Source organism: Monodelphis domestica, chromosome 2, assembly GCF_027887165.1.
Source record: "Monodelphis domestica isolate mMonDom1 chromosome 2, mMonDom1.pri, whole genome shotgun sequence".
NCBI lineage: Eukaryota > Metazoa > Chordata > Mammalia > Didelphimorphia > Didelphidae > Monodelphis > Monodelphis domestica.
The window spans coordinates 109,147,829-109,169,400 of record NC_077228.1 but is presented as its reverse complement, the minus strand read 5'-3'; the positions used below and the strand labels follow the sequence as shown (position 1 = coordinate 109,169,400).

Here is a 21,572-nt window from a genome sequence, read left to right as displayed (position 1 = left end):
ATAGGTGAAGTCATGTCATAGTGGTTAAGAGCTCTGGCTTTGGTTCAAATCTCGGGTCTGTCATATAATATCTACGTGAACTTAAGATAGTGACTTCTTAGCTCTCAGTTTTCTCATCTGTCAATAGAGGAGGTTGAGCTAGATGACCTCTATGATCCCTTTTAGTTCTGAATCTAGAATCCATTGGAACTCCAAAGTGAAAAGCCTGCAGTGGCCACTGGGAGTTTGTGTGAGATAAACAGGGCAACTTCTAAGTTGGTTTCTGATGGGGAATCCAGGGCTCCTCACCGTAGGAAGCAATATAGTCATTTCAAGTAGCATGTGAATTTTTAGGTACCACATCACACCCAGTAGATTGGCCAATATGACAGTAAAGGAAAATAATAAATATTGGAAGGGATGTGGCAAAATCCAGACACTAATGCATTGCTGGTGGAGTTGTGAATTGATCCAACTGTTCTGGAAGGCAATTTGGAATTATGTGCAAAGGGCTTTAAAAGACGATCTGGCTTTGATCCAACCACACCACTGCTGGGTTTGTATGCCAGACAGTAATGAAAACTATTTGTATAAAAATATTCACAGCTGCACTCTTTGTGGTAGCAAAAAAAAAAAATGGAAAATGAAGGGTGTCTATGGATTGGTGAATGGCTGAACAAATTGTGGTATATGGTGGTGATGGAATATTATTGTCCAATAAGGATTGATGATCTGGAGGATTTCAAGTAGCAAGTTTGTTATCTACCCCCAGTTTTGTCTCTCTTCAAGATTCCCCTCTCAGGGACTGAGGCTTGCTTCTCAGGCTTCTTGCTTCTACTGTTACAAACACCTCATCATTAGGCTAAGGCTTTAGGAGTGGTGCCCCATCCCCCCCTACTTTTCCTACCTTCCCTCCTCCTCAGAAGTAAGTCACTAAGAGCAACATCCTCTCAGGTTGACCATTTTAAATATAATGTGGCTACTTTACCCCAGGTGTAAAGACTCTTTAGAGTATAGATTACCTCTAGATGGAGAATTGCAGGGAGAAGGTGATTTTATCAAGCCCTGTTCTGTCTAGATTAAGGAATGTTTTATTTAGGAATTCTTCAGCTTTAGACATCTCTGAGGTAGAGAAGGTTTAGGCACCTGATAGCTTCATAGAATCTTTGAGTTGGAAGGACATTTAAAGGTAATCTGGTCCAACCTATTTATTTAAAAATTATTAAAGTGCTGAGGTAGCTAAGTTCTGAATAGAATCTCTTGTGTCTAACCTGGCGTGGGTCTGGCTCCTTTTATCTGTCCGAGGAATTGTTTCCCCTCTGGATCCTCCTATTTCCCTTTCCACCCAAGCTAGTAGTTTTGCTAAGCTCTCATGCTCAGTGAGTAAACAGAATACTTTTCCTTTATCTCCTAGGATTCCTCTCCTAGTTCAAGCAGGGACCCTCTGATATTAGCTGTGTTTTTAGGTTTCACCTGGTCCTCAATATTTGTCTTATATTTCTTAACTCTCTTACTAACCTAAGCCATCCTCAAACTAATATCTCACTCAACCTTTCTCACTTCCTTGAAAGTAAGATGGTTTGGTGGAAAGAGGGTTTTGGAATCAGAAGACCTTGGATCAAACCTCATGTTTGATTATCTTTACCTGTGTGAACTCAGGCAAGTTATTTTACTTTTTCTTGGACCTCAGTTTATTCAACTGCAAAACGAGAGGAATAGACTAGATGGTTTCTAATGTTTCCTCCATATCTAGAAATATGATTTAATAATCCTGTGACCTTCCACCCTCCCATTCTAACATCTGAATGTTGATCTCTCATCTTACCTTTTATTCTTCCTTTGTCTGGGTAATGGAGCCCTTAGAATACTAGCTTCTTCCTGTATATCCAGGAGCTCCTTAATCCAATATTACAAATTTGAATCAGTTAAATAAATACATCATACTAGTTGGTGGAGATTTAGAGAAGGTCCTCATTCAGTTTGTATCCTGGGAGGGGCACAAAATACATAAAGGTAACTTTAACTAGCATTACATGATAAGTAGAACAGTTGAGGATAATAGTTAGAAATGGAAGAGACCTTAAAGATTATCTAGTCCAACCCCCTCATTTTATACATGAGACAGATGAGACTTAGGGGTTAAATGACTTGCTCAAGGTCTACCAAATAATAGTAAATGGCAAACTCTGGATTTAAACATAAGCCTGATGACTCCAAAGCCATTGTTTCAGGCATACCCTGACGACCCCATAGAGAGATATGATATAGATGCAAAACAAAATGCTATGTAAAGTCCAAAAAGAAAGTTTTTTGTGTGATTTTTGTTTGTCTCTATGTTTACTGATAATTAAAGTCAGGTAAAGCTTCACAGAAGAAATGGCATTTAAGCCAGGAATTTAAAATTTTCTATCTTAAATATTTTTTTCTAATTACATATAAAAACAATTTTTAACATTCATTTAAAAATTTTTTGAGTTCCAAATTTTCTCCTTGAGAAGACAAGCAATTTTATATAGGTTTACATGTGCAGTTATGCAAAACATATTTCCATGTTAGCCATGGTGCAAAAGAAAATGCAGACCAAAAAACCCCCATGAAAAAATAAAGTAAGAAAAGTGTACTTCAATCTGCATTCAGACTCCCATCAGTTCTTTCTTTGGAGATCAGTGGCATTCTTTTATCACAACTCCTTCACAACTGTCTTGGATCTTTGTATTGCTAAGAATAACTAAGTCATTCACAGTTGATCACTGTACACTTTTCCTATTATTGTGTACACTGTTCTCCTGGTTCTGCTCATTTCACTTTGCATCAGTTCATGTAAGTCTTTCCAGGTAAGCCTGGGATTTAAAGGATTAGTAGGAATTTGCCAAGGGAAGAGGAGGGAACAAGTACATTTCAGGTTTAGGAAAAAGGGTGAGCAAATGCACAGAGGTGGGAAAGTACAAAGGTTGTTAAGGGGAGAGAGGAAATTATTTGGACCAGAGGTAAGGAGTCGTGAAGGGAAATTCTTCTACTCAGAAAGAGATAGGAACAAGTCAATGCATATGTAAGAGGATTCTGGCAATTAACTAGCATACTCAACAAGAGTCAGTTACAGAGCCTCCCCAGAGTAGTTTATGGAGATGGGTTACAATGTGTGTGTATAACATTCTGGGCTTTTATGTGATAGGTGAATGGGAAGCTACTGCAATGGTATGAGCCTTGGTTTCTGCAACAATTTTAACTCTTGAGAGTATTTTCTTTGCTAGTTTAGGGAATCCCCAATGTATATAGTAGGGATATTCCAGTGTTACTGCCATGGTCCCAATGAGACTAGCTGTAGTAGTAACAGTAGTGCTTCTATTACACACAGGGAGCTTTTATTACAAAGGTCTGTTTGGTAGTGGCAGTGGGAGGTCAATGGTGGACAAAAAGGAGAGCACTTTGTTTCCTGTATCCTTTTCCGATTAGGATGGATTTCTAGAACAAAAGACTCTCTAAGTCAAGCAAGCAACAAGTATTTATTAAACATCTGCTATGTGCCGGGCACCATGCTAGGCAATGGGGATACAGAGACAAAACTGGAACAATCTTTCCCATCTAGGAGCTTGCATTTTGGCAGAGAGGAGACAAAAGAACCTACATATAGATATTTACAAGCTTTTTGTTGTTGTTCATTTCTTTCTGACTCTTTGTGACCCCATATGGGATTTTCTTGGCAGCGATACTGGAGTACTTCATCATTTCTTTCTCCAGCTCATTTTACATATGAGGAAACTGAGGAAGACAGGTCACACAACTAATAAGTGTTTGATGCTAGGATTTGAACTTGGGAAGATGAGTCTTCCTGACCACAGGCCCAATACTCTATCCCTGTGTCACCTAGCTCTCCTTATTACACACAATAAATACAAATATATGCAAGGTAATGGTGGGAGTCACTGACAGCTGGGAGGGAGGGATGAAGAAAGCCATCATGGGTAAAATGGTACAATAAATTGAGTCTTGCAGAAAAATAAGGTCTCTCAGAGACTTCCCTTAACTAATTTTATTAAAGGATAAAGGAACAGACCAGATGTTGTCTCTGTGAGGTGTGGCAACCAGAGGAATGACTGAAGATGATCATTAACTGTTGTTAGAAAACTGAATTTTAATCCTTTCTCCCATGCACCAAATTAAATTGAGCACGTCACTGAAATATGGAGTATCAGTTTTCCCATCCCTACAATGGGAACAATAATCTTTCACTCTTCTCCTTCAGGGCTCATGAGGAAAAAGGAGATTATAGATGAGAAATAATGGTGCTAGTGGATGATGGAGCTCATTTCTATATGAAGACATAGGTTCTTTCATTCTCATACCCTGAATCCCAGTTACCTTCTCTACCTCCTGCCAGGGATTCCTCTCTCTGGAAATCATAATGTTACCTCTGTTACCTCAGCAGGCTGCAAAATCCAATCCAATCCAATCAACATCTTTAGAGAAAGCAAATATACTCTATAGAGAAACCATAAGATGTTGTCTGAGTTAATAAGACAACAATTTAATATGTTTCTTTCTCCCCCTACCAATTCCATCTTAAGCAGACGAGTGAATGTGCACAGTTTTCCTTTAAGTAATTTAGGGAAAGGCATTTCAAATTCCCATCTGCCCTGCTCCCCATCCAGCGATGTTTCTTGTCACCAGCTAACAATATTTAAAATATTTACAACCCTTTCTTTGCCCTAGGGGAGTATCAGAATAAATCATTGTTACCGCCAATAAATCAAAAATTAATCTCCAGAAAGCTCAATGCCTGTCCGATCCCTCAAATAACAAGTAGCAGAATCCATCAAATGAATTGGCATCAGTGTTTCCCCAGTGGCCCTGGCTGGGTGAAGGAGGTACAGTAAGTAGCATCTCAGAGGGACTGGCAACTCCCCCAAAACCTGGGGTGGAAGGGCAATGAGCTCTCATGGAAAGTGGCACTAATGAGCCATTTCAACTGCCCCAACCACAGCAGGGCCAAGCTGACTCCTTGGCACAGGGACTTGGGATTCTGGGAGGTCCCTTTGACTTCCTCTGCCCCCCTCTCTCTACTTCTCTTTGTTTTTCTTCCTTTTCTACCTCCCTTCTCTTAGGATACTAATTTCACTATCTTTTCTTCCTCTTTTTCTTCTCTGTTAAAACCTTTCTTAGTTTTCTATTCTCTCTTACCCTATAATTTCTATTCCTCCTCCTTTTCTTCCTCATAAACACTATCTTTTAACATCCTCCTTTCCTTCTTCCTATCTTCCACCCCATGATTTAGTGGGGAAAAGCACTAAAATAGTAATCAGGAGACCCGGATTCTAATCCTGTTCTGTTACTTACTAGTTCTATGATCTTGGGCAGGCTACTTTCCCCTTTCTGGATTCAGTTTTCCCATTTGTAAAATAAGGGAATTGAACTAGATAATTTTTAACATCCCTTCTAATTCTAACATTTTACAAATTCTTTTGTGGATCTCTGTCTCCCTTTGTGTCTCTGCCATCTCTGTCTATCTCTCTCTTCTTTTCCCAGCTCCTGGTTCTGTGTTGCCACTTTTCCTTGCCTCTTTTTTCTTTTTCCTCTCCCTAGCCTACTCTCTGTCTCTTAAGTAAGTTCTATCAGGGAGCCTGGGCTTCCAGGGGGGAAAATGAAATGGTTGAGTCAGACCAATAAACCAGAGAAAGTCCATAGTGCTCAATAAGTAGGACAAATGGGCTTATAAGTGATACTAAAGCTGGTGTTCAGCTATGCTCATGTGATAGTCAGCAGAAGGAGCTACAGCCAAGATTTCAACTCATCCCCAACGAGTCAAGACATCAGCCTCTTCTTATGGTTAAGATAATGGAGACCTTGAAAGGTGTGGAAGTTTGTGCAAAAGGAAAACAATATGATGGGACAGAGTTAGATGCTGGTAGGAGTCAAGTCCAGTTTATTAGCCCCCAGTCCCTTCACCCATGATATTCATATGTATGTACGTATGTGTGTATGTAGATATAAATATAAAATTGTATGTAGGTATATGTATACACACATACACTATATATACACACACATACATATGTGGACATGCATTTACCCACAAATATAAATAAACACACTTATCCCCAGAGGGTCTGGTTGTTTCTGATAGTTGCATTCTTTTTTGGATAGCTGCACAAGTGGCCACGCATTTGTATTTGGACAACAGCTATCTTAGATCCTGATGGTTTGTCTAAAAACCTCGTGCCTTGGCTAGAGCTTAGACAATAACTTGTGAACCACATTTCAAGTAGTCCAGAAACTGGCCCTAATTCTCCAGGAACCCAGAATTTCAGAGAAATAAAATTCAGAAGTCATCAACTCTAGCCTTCACCATTTTCCTTTAAAAAAAATAATAAACCTTTATCTTCCATCTTAGAATCAATACTGTGTATTGGTTCCAAGGCAGAAGAGTAGAAAGGGCTAGGCAATGGGGGTCAAGTGACTTGCCCAGGGTCACACAGCTGGGAAGTGTCTGAGGCCAAATTTGAACCTCGGACCTCCTGTCTCTAAGTCTGGCTCTCAATCCACTGTAGCCTTCACCTTAACAGAAATTTTCCATTTAGTTGGAACCCACCTGAAAAGTTTTAAACATCAAATTAGAAAATCTCTATTCATCCTTGAAGCAAAAGAAACTCAATGAAGGTTCTTAAATAGAGGAGCAATATGGTCAGATGTGTTTGAGGAATATGAATTTGGCAATTCTGTGGAGGGAGAAGCATCTGTTCAATAGTGTATCATGAAAGGCAGTGTAGAATAATGGAATTGGCAATGGGAAAATAGGGTTCGAATCTTACTTCTGATCCTAACTGCAGCCATGGGCAAGTCACATAACTTCACTGAGCTTGGTTTTCTTCCCTATAAAATGGGGGTACTGTAATATCTGTAGTACTAGTCTCACAGGGCTGTTGTGAGACTCAAATGAAATGAAACAAGTTAAGGGCTTTGCAAACCTTTAAGCTCCACATAAAATACAGCTATTAGCACTACCAGAGACTTTGCTCAATGCCTTGCTGAATACCAGCATTACTCTGATTAGTAAACCTTGTTAGAAAAAGGAAATGAAGTTATTCTTGCATGACCTATTCTTGATGAGCCCATGCTGGCTCTTAGTCATCGCCACTTCCCTTTCTAAGTGCTCACAAACCATCCTTTTAATAATATGTTCTAGAATTTTGCCAAGAATCAAAGACAAGTGCAAAAGCCTAGTGCTTGAATAATACACCCTCTTCCCCTTTTTTTAAATCTCTGGGACAATAATTGCCCTTTTCTAGTCCTGCAGCATTTACTTCTCCCATTATCTGCAATTTTTAAAAGATCATTGTCAATGACTCAGCAATGGCATTCACCAGTTCTTCCCATACTCTGAGACATAGTTATTTCAGGTCTAGAGACTTGAACTTGGGACATTTAGGAGTTCATTTACCATTTCTTTAATTATCTTGGATTTTAGCTTCCTGTTAACTATTTTTTTCTATCAATTCTAGTCCAAAAATTGTTCTCAAAAATAAAATATTTGAGTAGTTCTGCCTTCTTTCCACTGTTATTATCATCCCCAACCACTTCTAGCAGTAATTTTAACCCTTCTTTGATCTTCCTCTTGTAAATAATATAGTTTTTTAGATAAATAATTAAATTGTCAGTATTTAAGTAGGAGGAGCAGCTAAATGGAGCAATGGATAGTGTTGGGCCTGGAGTCAGGAAGACTCCTCTTCTCTGACTTCAAATCAGACCTCAGACACTTACTAACTCTGTGATGCTGGGTAAGTCACTTAACCCTAGTTGCCTCAGTTTCCTCATCTGTAAAATGACCTAGAAAAGGAAATGACAAGCCACTCCAGTATCTTTGCCAACAAAACCCCAAATTGGGTTGGGAAGAGTCAGACATGACTAAAAGGATTGAATAACAACAATAAAAATTTATATAGTGCTTGACTTTGGACTAAGCACTTTTTACATATATTATCTCATTTAGTCCTGACCTTGGGAGATAGTTGCTATTATTGCCACCATTTCACAATTGAAAAAATGAGGAAAGGGTTAAATGACTTGTCCAAGGTCACACCACTAGTATATATCTGAAGTGGGATTTGGAACTCCTTATTTCAGGGCCAGTGCCACCTAGATGCCCTTTTATTAGAATTATTCACCAATCCAAGCTCAATTTGAGCTCCTACCCCCCCCCCCAGCACTATTCTTACATGAAAAGACCACTTGTTGGTATTTTATGCTGCTTCCCTTGTTTCCATCTTCATAATGTCTTTTTAAAATCCAAGTGGACCAATGAGTTTCCTATGCATCCGCATCATTTTCTTTAAAGTTTTTTCCTCTCTCATTGGATTTGCCAGAATTTTATTTTTAAGAGCATCCATCCCATCTCTACTAGAATAACTTCTATATATAATTCATCTTTCAAATCAACAAGCAGTTAGTTAAGGATCTACTGTGTACCAGGCATTGTCCTAGGTGCTAGAAATTAAGACAAGCATAAAAACATCCCTGCTCTCAAGGAGCTTACATTCTCCTGGAGTAAAAGAAGTACACATAGAAGTACATGCCAAATGTATGCAAAGTTGACATGAAGTAATCCTGGGATGGGGGCAAGCACTAAAAACTGAGGAGATCAGGAATATCCTTTTACAGAAGGAGATGTGAGCTGAATCTTGACTAGAATAGGATTTTCAACAAATGGAAGACAGGAGAGCATTCCAGGAAGGAGGGATAGATTATAGAATATTAAGCCATGGGATCCTATCTCCACTCCAACAATCTTTGAAATAAACTCTTCCAAAACCCTGGGGATTTGAATTACTATGCTCAGTTTTCTTCTCCTTACAAGGGGGGATTTTTCCGTCTTTCAACCGCACACTCAGTATGGTTTCTGGAATGCATGAAGTTATGACATGCCTACTCTGGGCCAGGAGCAGCTGCCTCAGTCCTAGGGTAATAAACATAAAACTTATAACACCAAATATGATGGAGTCAATCACCAGGCACTTCCAGGGAGCCATCCCTCAAGAGGGATAAATTGTACAATGACCTGTTCTCAATCAATGCACTCACAGTTTTAAGCTCTGAAATAATAAGCCTCAGTATGCTGAGGGAGGAGGTGGGGAGGCATTATGGTTCAGTGGTCAGTCAGTCAGTCAATGAGTATTTATTATTATAAATAAATAATGAGGCAACAAGCATTTTATCAACTGTGCCAGGCACTGGGGGTTCAAAGAAAAGCAAAAAGACAATTTCTCTTTTCAAGGAGCTCACAGTCTATGGGCTAGGCAACATGCCAACAAATATGTATAAACAAGATATAGGCAGGATAACTGATAGAAATAAAACTGGGCTTGGAGTCCAAGGTCCTGGGTTCAAATCCTGGATCTGATACTTCCTAACTGTGTGACCCTGTTCAAGTTACTTAACCATTCCTGTAAAAATGTAAAATTTTTGTTAAAAAATGTAAAAAACCCTGTAAGATTTTAAAAAAACCACCCATGTACATACCCTCTAAAAGGAGTTGATGGAGTTATAAATGAATGGAAAAGCTTACTATTAGCTAAGTGATGGGAATATAAATACCAAAGCAAGATAACCCCTGATCTCAAGGAGTTTACATTTTAATAAGTGGAGCCAGTCATATTACATATGGCAGTGGTGTGTAGGGAGAGGTTTTTTTTAGTCTGAGAAGTCACAGAACATGGTTCATGGAGCCATGGAGGAACTTACTGACATGTACTTTCCTTTAAAAATATTTTATTTTTTCCAATTACATGTAGAAACAATCATTAACATTCATTTAAAGAAATTTTTGTGTTTCAAATTCCCTCCTTCCTCACACCAAATCAAGAAGGAAAGCAATTTTGATTATCTACGTGCAGTCATGCAAAACACATTTCTGTATTAGTCATGTTGTGAAAGAAAACATTGACCAAAAACCAAAGAAAACTAAAGTTAAAAAGTATGTTTCAATCTGCATTCAGACTCTATCAGTTCTTTCTCTGGAGGTGGAGAGCATTTTCTATCATGAGTCCTTCAGAATTGTCTCAGTTCACTGTACTGCTGAGGATAGCTAAGTCATTCACAGTTGTTGATCATAACAATATTATTTTTACTATGTACAGTGTTCTCCTTGTTTTGTTCTCTTCACTTTGCATCAGTTAAGGTAAGCCTTTCCAGGTTTTTCTGAAAGCATTTTGTTCATTTCTTACAGCAACATGGTATTCCAATATAATCATATGCCACAGTTTGTTTAGCCATTCCCCACTCAATGGATATTCCCTCATTTTCCAATTCTTTGCTGCCACAAAAAGAGCTGCTATAAATATTTTGGTACATATAGGTTCTTTTCCCTTTTTTGAATCTTTTTGGGATCTAGTGGTAGTATTGCTGTATTAAATGGTATGCATAGTTTTATAGCCCTTTGGAAATAGTTCCAAATTGCTTTCCAGAATGGTTGGATCATTTCACAACTCCATCAACAGTGCATTAATGACTGGCATTTTCTAGTTGTAATGGCAGCATTAGATTTAATTAGGGTTACCAAAGAAAGTGAAACAGGTTATAGGAGTGACCTGAGAGAGGTGACAGAGCAGATTGTCAGAATCAAAGTAAGGTGTAACCTGGCTACTCTCAGAAATGCAAGGATCTGGGATAATCCTGAAAGATTTATGATGGGGAATTCTATCCACATCCAGAGAAAGAACTGTTGGAGTCATCTTTCACATTTGATTATGTATGAGTTTGCTCGAATAACAATGACCAATATGGAAGTGTTTTGCATAACAATACAAAAATGAAAGAAAATTTTAAAGGAATAAGGTATACCACCTGGATGATCTGAGTGACTCTGATATCTGTGAAAAATGAAGGGGGGAAAATATAGAGGAAGGCCTCCAATGCATTGAAAACCTCTAGCGAAGTTTTACAAAAAGAAATGTAGAAGAAATATAGGAAATCATGTTTAGACTGAGATCTGCACCAGTGCAAGGCATGCCCACATTGATGAGATCATGATTCTCTCTGAGAACCACTTTGTTTCAAAGTGAATTAATGGAGACAATGATACTTGCACTACCTATCTCAAAGGATTGAGAAAAGTACTTTGCACATTTAAAGTTCTATAGAATGTGAGCTGTATGCCATAAAAAGTAATGGTGTATAAAAGTAACATTGAGTAGAGGTCCCTTGTTAGTTCTTTCAGCCAGCTCTGCCTATCCATTGGCTGGGACAGACTAGGCTGGGACCATATAGAGGATCAGGTCTGAGACTATGAGTCTCCCCTTCTTGGAAACTCTAATCCCTTCTTTGAACCAATCCAAGGGACTTTTCCTTTACTTTCAAGGGTTTCTCCTTTACTATATTCTTAGCTTCATTGATCACTAACCCCCAACTGAGAGACCAATGCCTCCTAACTTCTAAGTTCTTCTTTGATTCTCTGGTTTGGAGATCCTATATATCTCTTCCTTTTCTTTATGTAACTAGATGCTTAACCTAGCAGCTGTTTCCTTTCTCCTTTTTATTCTTAACTTCCATCGACACAAGCCCACAATGATTCCAGGGTTCATTTCCTAAGGAAAAGAGGATACAAAAAAATTCACAAATAATACATGTTGTTTCCTCCCCAGTAGGATATAAACTCCACAATGGCAGAAACTATTTCACTTTTGTTTTTGTATCCTCAACACCTAGCACAATGCCTAGTACATAGAAATTTCTTAACAAATAGTAATTGATTGATTAACTGATGGAAAGAAAAATACCTAATCCCAGATTTAGTAGCACCTAAGATTTTTAATCTAATATTTTATTAAAGTTTTCTGAACATAGCTTAGCTACCACAGAATAGGAAGAAGCCTAAGAAATAATCTAGTCAAATCTCTTTACAGATGAGGAAACTGAGACCCAGAGTTTGGGGTTTATGCTTGAGAATGCTAATTCCTTTCCTGGAGAATGAAGTCCTTTGTTCTTCCTTCTGTTTTGTCCCACCTCCCTTACACCCCTATAGATTTGAAATTGCCCATCTGGATATTCTGACCCAATATTATTTCCTCAATGTGTAATCCCAGTTTCATTCTCAGCCACATTTGATATCTTTTAGTTTCCCACCCACATTCTTACCTTATCCCTAGTTATCTAATTTCTTCTTTCATCCAAATGAGAAGAGGATGGTAAGAAAATACAAAAAATAATTAAGTGTTCCCATTGCCACAAGTTGGGGTAATTCAACCAAGTACACAGCCTACCCTTAACTTCACAATCTCTTTCCTTACTGGCTTTACCTCAGCAAGCCTCCGTAGCAAACCTCAGTAATAATAGATTGACCACAGGGTGTGTGTGGGTGTGCCTTAGAGAAGGGGATCGTTTTTCTCTGGAGAGGTTTCTTAGAATCTGAGGTCTGGTGTGTCAGCACCATGGCCAGCAGTCAGCTTGGTGACTCACCTGCTGGTTGGGCCAGCTTATTTCCCAACAGTTTTAGGGTGAAGGATAAAGCACAGTGGAAAGACTTCATATATTTTATTTTAAAGTATTGTGACAGCTAGGAAATTGGGCTAGTGTCAAAAGAAAGCACAATGACTGTTTCCTTTTTTTTTAAAACAATTTTGATCTTTCAAGCTGTGAGAAAAAAACTACTAAATATACCTCTGTGGGTGTGGGTATGTATGTATGTTGACTTTGGTGTTTATCTCCCCAACCATTTCCTAGAGAAGAAATCCCTCCATGCACATCTCCTCCTCCTTCAATGCCTCACTTATTTTTTTCCTGTCTTGGTTGCGGATGAAGCAGATCTCGTTCCTACACAGCAGAATATAGGGGAAGAAGGGGAGAAAGAGATTGGAGTCTTTTGTGAAGATGGTCTAGTTAGTCTGGTCTAGAGAGGAAGTAAAAGTTACTTTATCTCCCATAATCTTCCCTGGAGCAAAGATAATCCTACATTTATCATTACAACATCCACAAACTGTGGATTAATATTTATATGACCTTAGTGCTTTTCTAGGCACTGAGAATATTCTAGGCACTTAAATAGAATCCAGAACCCCCTATTCCATGAGCTAGGCCTTCTGAACATTTTTAGGAGCTCTGCAAAGGCCCAGAAGGGGAAACAAGGACAACAGCTTTTCATAGACAATAAGAATAATAGAAAGAATCTATCTACCAAAATAAGGGAGTCAGAAAATAAGTTGAGATGTGGTCAGAGAAAGGAGAAGAGATAGGCAAAGGAGTTCCCTCAGCATGCCTGAACCTATGAAGAGAAGAGGAGCTAAAATTGGCAAGTACCTGCTGTACAGCCCAGGGCCCTGGGCACAATTATCATTCCCTGAACACTATAACAATTTTCTATAATTACACTGACAGTCCCTGATGTGCCTGGATCATTGGCAGGAGAACAAAGTTGAAAATGGAAGAGGGAGCCTAGGCTCTGGAGCTGAGAGGAGCTGGAGACTATACTCCTGTCCTCTGGGCTTTTCTTCCCCACAACTGCTGGCTCTCTGATACCATTCTATTCAACTCAGTAGATGTCTCTGGTTTGGGAAGGGAATTACAACTTCAAAAAGGTTTTATTTTACCTTCTGACTCTTCTACAACTGTTTATTTTCTAAAAGGGGCTGCCTTTCTGGGGAATTAAAAAGATGTTTCTCATTAGGGAAGCAATGTACAAATACATTTTTAAAATACAAAGAGATGTAGTAGGGAAGGGAGAAAAGATAAGACCTGGGTACTGGGTCTATCTGGTAGCCTGTAATGTTATACATGCGATTGATTCTTTGGGTAAAGGTTGGGTAATATGGCTTGTGAGGTTCTTTTCAGGTCTGGCATCCCATGATTCTCTGCTGTTGGCATGTCATATGATTTTATTTTATTGAATAGTTGAAGTCAGTACTTCAACCATGCAATCCAGTCTCACTCATTGGTCCCTACTCAGTTACAAGCAGCAAAGTGGTGTAGTAGGTAGAGCAATGGTCTCGGAGTCAAGAAGTTCTGAGTGACTATTGCAAATATTAATAATATGGAAATAGATCTTGATCAATGATGCAAGTAAAACCCAGGTGAATTACTTGTTGGCTATGGGAAGGGGGAGGGAAGAAGGGAGAGAAAGAATATGAATCATAACCATGGAAAAATATTCTAAATTAAATAAATAAATTCAAATAAAAAAGAAGTTCTGAGTGAAAATCAGTCCTAAAATATTTTCTGTGTGTCCTTGGGCAAGTAAGTCCCTTAACTTCTCTGTGCCTCAGTTTCTTCCTCTGAAAGTGGAAATAATAATAACAGCACCGACTTCTCAGTATTTTGTGAGGATAAAATAAGAAAATATTTGTAAAGCACTTTGAACCATTAAATCAACACATAAATGTTAGCTATTATTATTAGTTATTATTCCATCCATCAGAAGGGGCAACTGGAGCAGCTGGGGGCTCAGTGGATTAAGAGCCAAAACTAGAGATGGGGGAGTTTTGGGTTCAAATTTGATCTCGGACACTTCCTAGCTGCATAATCTGGGCAAATTACTTAACCCCCATTGCCTAGCCCTAATTGCTCTTCTGCCTTGGAACCAATACACAGTATCCCTTCTAAGATGGAAGGTAAGGGTTAAAAATAAAAGAAATGAACAATTGTTCAGATGAGCTTTCTAGAGACCCTGCCCCTCCCCCCTGCCAGTCTTTTGCATGGTAGAGAAAAACCTGTTGTGTAGAAACTCAAGTGTTTCCCATAACAAACTTAGAGAGCTCTTGAGAGCCTGGAATGAGCTGGTTTGGAAGGGTTATCTCTTTCTTGGTCATGTAGCTACCTCCTTCCTCCTTTTGCTGTGACCTGATCAACTCACTGCAGGCACAGACTCTGCCACCAGCTAAGTGGCTGGTCTCTTTCAGAAATCTGGCTAAAACTTGTCTTTCAAATGATGTGGTCCAGATGCATCCTCTCACTTTCTTCCTTTGCCCTCATCCTTGTGCCTTTGGGTGTCTGAAGTGAAATCTTAAGCCTCCTCTTGTGTGAGTTAAAATGTGCCAAATAAAAACCTATTGCTTTTAGCGTCTACTGAGTGTTCTGCCTCTTCTGTGGAAATCTCTAAGTCCCCAAAAGCTGCAATAGCCTGAGACACTGAATTAATGTTGATTTTGTTGCAATTAAGAAAACTGACCTGAGGCTATGTGCTTTCAGGATGACTTACTATGATGAGGAAGATGGGCAATCAGAGGAGAGCAGTGTACCTGAGGCCAAAGGCAGAAAAGAAAGCCTTGAGTCTTCAGTTGGTCCTGTTACCCAGCTGGCCACTATAAAGCCACCAGGAGGTCAGAACTTTGCAGAAGTTTTGATTTAGAAATAAGAAAACTCTGTTTGTGTGTGTGTGTGTGTGTGTGTGTGTGTGTGTGTGTGTGAATTTCAGCACAATTCCAGTAAATCATAGAAACAAGGAGGAAGGGATAAGGAATCAACTCTAGGATTCTTTATCTTAGAAGACTAAAAATTCTCATACAGAGGTGGTCATTCCTCATAGAAAAATAATTAGCAAGCACCAGAAGGAATCTTGGAGGTCAAACAATCTAATCCCATCATTTTACATATAATAAAACTGAAAGATTAGACGTACAAAGATTAAATGAATTTAGGCTTTTAAAACATAGAACTCAACATGTAGTAGATTGGAATTTTTAGATATAATATTAGGATGGGCAACTAAGTGGCACATTGTATAGAGTTCTGGGTATGGAGTCAGGAAGGTTCATCTTTATGAACTCAAATCTGGCCACAGATACTTATTAGCTGTATGACCCTGGAAAAGTCATTTAACACTGCTTCCTCATCTGTAAAATGAGATGATGGAGGAAACTATTCCAGTATCATTGTCAAGAAAACCCTAAATGGGGTCACAAAAAAATCAGAGGCAACTGAGCAACAACAATTGAGGGCATCCATTCATTAACACAGTTAGTATGGGAAACCCTCTACAGATACAGATTGTGACCTGTCTATAACTTATAGTATTTAAGAGTTGCTCGATTTTCTTAAGGGTTAAGAGACTTGCCCATGGATACTCAATGTTAGAGATAGGATTATGAACTGCAGTCTTTCTGATTCTGAATCTAGCACTCTGTCAATTATACCATATTGCCTCAAGAATATGGCACAAATGGTATTGATAATGTGGATGGTAATCATGATGAGACCTTACATTCATAAAATCAGAGACTGAGCTTGGAAAGGACTTCAGTGGATCTAGACCAACTCATTATTACATACCCAACAAATAAGCATCCAGCCACTGATTGAAGATCTCCATGGAGGGGAAGTTCATCACTATCTCATGCAGCCCATTCCACTCTTGGATAGTTCTCATTGTTAAGAATTTTTTTTTCTAAGATCAATCTTCAATTAGCTTCTTTACAACTTCCACCCATTGCTCCTGCTTCTGTTCTTCTAAGGACAAATTGGAACAAGCAAAATCCTTCTCTCAAATGATTACCTTTCAAATACTTGAATACAACTCCTCTGAGTCTTCTCTCCTCCAGGGTAAACATCCCTAGTTTCTCTCTTGTCCTTATATGGTATGGTCTCAATGCCCTTCACCATCCTGGTTGCTCTCCCTTAGACACTTTTTAGTTTATCAATGCCTTTCTTAAGCAGTGGTGCCTAGAATTGAACGTAATACTCTTAATGTGGTCTAATGAGAGCAAAATATGGTGGGATTATCACCTCCCTATTGCCTGGATGCTAGCTCTCTCTTAATGCAGCCCCAAATCACATTAGGTTTTTTGGTTAATTTTGTTTTTGTTTTTGACTGCTATGTCACACACTACTGACTCATATTAAGCTTGGAATCCACTAAAAACCTGAGATTTCTTTTTCTTTTTTTTTACATTTAAAAAAATTACTTTATTTTCCACTTAAATTCTCTCACTCCCACCTTCCCTTTGTCTCTATTCAGAAAGCAAGAAAAACAAAACCTTGACTTGTAAAGTCAAGCAAAACAAATGTCTGCATTGTTCCTCTTGATTCCTCTCTGTCTGTCTGTCTGTCTGTCTGTCTGTCTGTCTCTGGTTGTCTGTCTTGTCTACCTGTCTCTGTCTCTTGCTCTTTCTCTCTTTCTGTCTCCACACATATGCCCATGTATATTTACATCTCTGTGTATATATAATATATTACGTTTACATATACCTGTATAAATATGCATCTATACATATATACACATATATAAATGTGTACACATGCATATAATATGTGCACACACACACACCCTTCAATTGCCTCTCTAACTGGAGGTCCATTTCATATTTTATCAGGAGTCTTCTTCAGTTGACTGGACTTTATGTTGATTAGAGTTCCCAAGTATCCCATATCCTTTTTCAGAACAACTTCTCTCTCCATGAGTCCCCTATCTTATTTTTGGGAAGTTGATTTTTTGTATTGAAGGGCAAGGTTTTGTGTTTATTTCTATCCAGTTTCATTTTGTTAGTTCACCCTATGGTGCTTGACATTCAAAAAGGGATTTTACAATCTTTTTTTTATATGTGCCTCCACAATGGCCCTTTATTCTGGTAGGAGAAATAAATGGGGGGTGGGAGTGCTATGCACCCATAATTTCATTGGTAAAGGGAGCTTCCCAACATAAATCAGGAATTATCCAGAAATTTATGGTATTTGAAGTTAGCTGAGGAAATGAAGGAGAACCAGGCAAGCAATATTCACAATGACTACAATAATATAAATGGAAATAGGGGGCAGCTGGGTGGCTCTGTGGATTGAGAACCAGGCCCATAGAGAGGAGGTCCTGGGTTCAAATGTGTCATCAGACATTTCCTAGCTCTGTGACCCTGGGCAAGTCACTTAACCCCCATTGCCTAGCCCTTACCACTCTCCTGCCTTATAACTAATACACAGTATTGATTCTAAGACAGAAGGTAAGAGTTATAAAAATAAATAAATAAATGGAAAGGACAAGATCAAAACACTTGAGTTTGAATGTCATCAAACCATAATGATCAAGAGTGACTCCCCCAAAATATGAAAATTCCCTCTTCTCCTTTGCAGAGGTGGAGGAATTTGGGTGTGAAATCATGCATATCATGTCATACTTTTTTTCCAATATGTTGCTTAGTTGGATTTCTTTAATCTTCCTCCCCCACTACCCTGGCTTTTTAATTCTTTGTTATAATAAATGATTATCTGAGAACAGGAAAGGGAGGGATACATTTGGAAATATAGGTCAGAGAAGAACAGAAGAAAATTTTTTTAATGTAAGCTTCCTGGGGGCGTTGAAAGGATAGAAGAGGGACTGAGGATTACACAACCAGTATGTTTGGAAGGACTTAAACCCAGTTTGTCCTGACTGCAGCTCTCTATCCACTCTGCCATGTAGCCTTGGGTCCACTAATAGCAACAACCAAGGTTAATGCCATAAGAGAACTCATTACAAAGAGCCTTGGGACAAGACAGGAGGGAAAAGATCCCTTCTTGATGGGGCAGGGAATTAGGAAGATTGTATTGGAATCAGATTCCTAGGGATCAGTATAATCATTATTGGTCATTTCTTTCTAAACCTGGAAAATCATATAGTTGAACTAGGAACTCTAAAGTCCCTTCTAGCTCCAAAATTCTGGACTTCTGCCCTGGTTGGGCACTCCTGGTGGTAATTACTGTGCTTACATGCTGGCATCAAGACTTAGAGAAATAGAAATGGACTTCATTATACTCTCAAGGCAGTAGGAATGATTCAGGAAGACATGGGATCAAATCCTGCCTCAGACATTTTCTTTGGAAAAAATTAATTTCTCTCAACTTCAGTTTCCTCATCTATAAAATGGGGGTAATCATAGCCCCCATTGTCCAGAATCGTTGTGAGGATCAAATGAAATAATAATTGTAAAGTGATTAGCACAGTGCCTAGAATATAGTAGGCACACATAAATGGTTGCTATTATTGTTTTGGGGCATGTAGGTGACCCTGGGTAAGTTCCTTAACATCTCTGTGCCTCAATTGCTTCATCTATAAAGTGAAAGGCTCAAACTTGAGGGCTTCTAAGATCCCTTCAAACTTTAAATCTTTAATCTTGTGATCCTGCAAAGGATTTCTGACTCTAGAAGAGCTGTTAGTTTTCTCAATTAAGGATCTTGAACTTAGTTTTTTAGGTTTTATTTATTGATGAAAATATTATTTGGAGCAGGTAGAGTGGAGATCTAAGACTGGGAGGCATTTTTTAGAAGAAAGGCTAGTGCTGGTAGGGTCCTACATAAGCTGAGCTAGGACAAAGGAAAGAGCTTTCTAGATGTCTAGAAAAGGGCAAAGGGCTCCTCCTTCCGGTACCAGGGAGACTTCAGATTTGAAAACAACATGACTCCCCAGGCTGGTAAATTGATCAGTGAGAGAAGGCTCCAAGTGCCTAACAATTGTTATTTCTATTCTTACCCACTTTCTATGGCCTCAATCACTGAAGCACAAGCAGTCTGATTATGGGAGAGAAATAAATGCTAGAGATGCAAATATCTCAGGAGCAGGGGTGAGGGGAGAGGAAGAAGCACAGGGAAAGACAACATATAACCAAGATAGCTGAGCTCATCTGGGGCAATTTTAGACAAAAAGGAAAGGAGGCAAAGATTTTGAAATCTGGACAATAAGGACAGCTGAACTTTCCTAGAACTGGGACCTTACATAGTTCCTTCTAAATCTGAAGTTCTCCCCCTCCCCTCTGTACCTCTCTCTCTCTCTCTCCCTCTCTCTGTCTCTGCCTATCTCCCTCTGTTTCTCTCTGTCTCCATATCCTTTGTCTGTTTCTTTCTGCATTTCTCTCTATCTTTATTTCTGTCTGTGCTTCTCTTTCTCCTATTCTGACTTAGTCACTATTTCTTTGTCACTATTTATATTTCTCTCTCTGGTTTTCTATCTCTGTCTCTCATTGCCTCTCTGCCTCTTTCTGTCCACACACACACAGCAAAGCCACCATGGAACAATTAGACAATGACAGATGTTGGTCATTTGCAAGTTGGCTAAGGCAGGAGGAGACTTTTCTGGTGCCTCTGGTTCTTAATAATGAACATCCCACCAGAACAGAGTGAAGAAAAAAAAAACCTCAACAAGCATAGAGGACGTGTGTCATTTAATGGAAAAGCGCATTGGGCTTGGAGGTATATGATCCAGGTTTGAGTCTAGACTCTGCCACCTACTAATTTTGTGACACTGGAAAAGTAATTTCACATTTCCAAGGCTTGGTCCTCTTTTCTGTACAATAAGGGTAGTCACCAGGTACCGTGGAAAGGATCCTAGTTCTAGAAGTAGGAGACCTGAGTTCAACACCTCAATACCCAATTCTTTTTTAAACCCTTGCCTTCCGTCTTGGAGTCAATACTGTGTATTGGCTCCAAGGCAGAAGAATGTTAAGGGCTAGACAATGGGGGTCAAGTGACTTGCCCAGGGTCACACAGCTGGGAAGTGTCTGAGGCCAGATTTGAACCTAGGACCTCCCATCTCTAGGCCTGGCTCTCAATCCACTGAGCTACACAGCTGCCCCCTCAATACCCAATTCTGACATTTTTCTACTTGGGCTGCCTTGGGCAAGTTAATTAACCCCCGTGAGTTTTAGTTTTCTTCTCTATAAAATGAGGAGCTTTGATCCCCAAGTCCCCATTTCTGTCTAAATATGTGATTCTGGGAGGAGGGAGGGAGACAACATGAATCATGTAACTTTGGAAAACTTATGTGAAAATTTGTTATTAGAATAAATTAAATATAAAATGAATAAATAAGATTAATGATATTGGCAAGCAAAAATAAACAAATCTGTGATTACATGATCCTACTCATCCCTTCCTTACCATCTGCACTCCTTTGGACTGGACTTCATTCTATCCCCCAGGAAAGCTCATCATAAGGAAACATTATCCTGCAAGATTCATTAGCCTTGGTTCTCAAGACTCATTGGTACCTGCAGTACCCTCTGCCTCCCTGACTGAAGCTAAAGAGGATGGAAGATGGAGCTAAGGTCTCCTCCCTAAAGCTCCATGTAGAGAAGACTCGCAAAGCAGTTATCTCTTCAGTTCTCACCAGTTGTACTGCTTGGATTGGACTCCACCATACTTTCTTTTTTTCCCGTGCTTCCCACTCTCCCCTTCAGCTTTTAAAAGTGTGTTGCTTCCCCTCACTCGATTGTAAGTCCTTGAGGACAAAGACTGTCTTTTCCTTCTTGTATTTGTATCACCAATTCTTAGCAAAGTGCCTGGCACAGAGAAGACATTTCATAAATGTTGATTAACCGATTCACTCTATTTCACTGTCTTCCCAGTATTTTGAGCAAAGTGTTTTGAAAACCTTTAGAAAATTATAGAAATTATTTAATCCAAGTGCTAAGAGCATGGAAGGAACACTGGAGGACACAGATTCCCTTTATGCTTCTCTCAGTTTTTCTCTTCATACTGTGGTATCCAGAGAGAGGCTCATTATTATGAACTGGAGGCACCAGAGAAGCTTCCTCCTGCCTTAGTCAACCCCCAAATGATCAGCATTTGTCATTGTCTCATTCTTCCATGGCACTCCTATGTGAAGTAGGTGTGTGTGTGTGTGTGTGTGTGTGTGTGTGAGAGAGAGAGAGAGAGAGAGA

General features: G+C 39.2%; 1 long non-coding RNA gene across 2 annotated transcripts in view; it reads right to left on the bottom strand.

Annotated features, from left to right (window-relative positions):
* Positions 1-21,572, bottom strand: part of LOC130457125 (uncharacterized) — a 55,710-nt gene that overhangs the window by 22,111 nt on the left and 12,027 nt on the right. For both annotated transcript variants that reach the window (XR_008916175.1, XR_008916174.1), the window contains exon 2: positions 1,805-1,966. This is a non-coding gene — a long non-coding RNA (uncharacterized LOC130457125). The remainder of the gene's footprint in view (positions 1-1,804; positions 1,967-21,572) is intronic.